We start from the raw sequence: 2,337 nt of genomic DNA on the forward strand, positions 1-2,337 counted from the left end.
TAACTGAATTTAATTTATTTAATCCAAAGCATGAGATTGCTGACTCCAGAGTGTGCTGTGTCTTCCTCACTTCTTGTAAAACGTTCCTCTTATTACTCTGCCTTCCCTTAGGTGGGTATGTTAAGAGGATAATGAATTCATGATCAAATACTTTGATTCTGACAAACCTGGAGCACTAGTTATAATTAACTCATCTTCTTCCCCCACTTTCTTCCCCTTTGATTCTTTTTTTTTTTCCTAGAAATATTTCATTGGTGAGACCCCACCATCTGCACAAAGTGGTTCTGGAATCAAGCTCCTTCCTCCTTGCAATGAGATCTTTCTTGAGTGGTCCCATGAATGCTTTCTTCTCCTCCATGGTCTGTAGGCGACCATGGCCAAATTTGGAGGTGGTGTCAATGAACTTTAGGTCAATCTTCTCCAGGGCCCAACGTTTTGTCTGGACCAGCAAGGACTTATGAAGAGTAAGTACTCGCTTCTTGGTCCCCACCACACAGCCTTTGAGCATGATGAAGTCATTGGTCACCTCACCATAATGGACAAAGCTACCCAGTGGGTTGATGCTCTTGTCAGACAAGTCATAGTCAGTAGATGCATTGTTCTTGATCAGTTTGCCATCCTTGATGAGGTAGCCTTGACCAATCTTGTAAATCTTCTTGTTAATCTCTGTTCGGTGATGGTAGCCTTTCTGCCCAGCTCGAGCCACAGAGAAGGCGGCACGGGCAGGGTGCCAGGCTCCAATACAGGCAACTTTGCGCAAACTCAATGGGTCTTTCGGGGCAGTTTCTTTGTATGCCAACGACTGGTTACCCCTTTGTACTCTTTGCCTTTTGTCACGCCGATGACATCAATCATCTCATCCTGCCCAAACACCTGGTTCACAGGAACCTGCTGCTCCAGCCTCTCTCGGGCCCAGTCTAGCTTCTCAGCCACAGTGGCCCCATTCACCTGGATCTCCATCAAGTGTGCCTTCTTCTGGTGCAGAGGAAGCAGACGCATCTGAGTGTGGGCAATGATGCGGATGACCTGGCAGTACTTCTTCATGCTGCTGAAGTCCTTCTCCAGCTGCTTCTTTCCCGTGTCATCCTGCCATTTCTTACAATACTTGGTGAAAGCCTTCTTCTTAGACTTGTGCCAGTTCTTATAGAAGCGCCTTTTACACTCGTCGCTGATGTGCTCAGCAAATACAGTCTTGAAGGTCCGGAGGCCTCGTGGGGGCTCAACATATCCCACAATGCCCACAACCACCATTGGGGGGTTTTCCACAATGGTCACAGCCTCCACGACTTCTTTCTTGTTCAGCTTAGATCCTGGCCTGTCAACTTCCCGGACTATGTGGGTCATGCCAGCCTTGTAACCCAGAAGGCTGTGAGGTGAACAGGCTTGGAAGCGTCATCCTTAGGGAAGCTCTTCACTTTCCCATGATGCCGGCTGCTGCGCTTGCGAGGCAGGAAGCCCAAGGACCCATGCCTGGGAGCTGAGAATTTCCTGTGAGACATCTCGCCGCCACATGCCTCAGATAGAGCCCCTTTGATTCTTAAGAGACTGCAAGCACACATTTTTTCTTAACATTCCAAAAGAATTCAGAGATCTATCTGCCTCTCTTAAGCACAGAAGTTAAACTAGTTGGATGTAACCCTGCTATGAAATTACCATTCCTACAACACCTGGGCCTAACCTCCCTCTGTCCTAGGCTGACCTTGAACTCAGAAATCTGCCTGCTTTGTATCTTTCTGACAAGCTGACTCCTAGGATAGCTGCCTTTGATCCTTTAGATTTATGACACCCCTCATAACTCATATTACATCTTTATATTTTGCATAGTTAAGAAATTACATGTATTTTGAACTAGTGGAGACATAGCCACATTTGCAACTCCTGGACTCTTGTCATTTCTAATTCTCATGGAGTCATTAATATTAACTGGGAGGACTTTCCTCTGAGGAAGGTAAAAATATATACGTTATTAAACAAACAAACTTTAGGCCCATGGCAGCCATTGACACTCGTGGAGGCTCACACCTGGAAGGCACCCTGTCTCAGCAACAAGAACCTTAATTCTATCCTCCTCAGGGCCATGGCTCGGCAGCAGAAGAGTGACAAGAACTGGTGATATGTAGAGTTTGGGATCTAAACAAACAAAAGCATTTCTGTAAAAGGAGACTCATACTAGAGTAACTGCATGCCAATATTGAACATCTTTGGTAGCTATAAGAACACCAACTTTTGTACTTGATAATTCTCCTGTATTAGGGAAGTAGGAAGCTCAGAATGAGCTCTAATATGACTGTTATATATAGGAAGGATTTCTTGTCTTATCAATAGTTTCGCCTGGAA

General features: G+C 45.5%; 1 pseudogene; it reads right to left on the reverse strand.

The window, feature by feature from the left end:
* Gm5850 (predicted gene 5850) lies at window positions 239–1,525 on the reverse strand (annotated as a pseudogene).

This window comes from Mus musculus, chromosome 3, assembly GCF_000001635.26.
Source record: "Mus musculus strain C57BL/6J chromosome 3, GRCm38.p6 C57BL/6J".
NCBI lineage: Eukaryota > Metazoa > Chordata > Mammalia > Rodentia > Muridae > Mus > Mus musculus.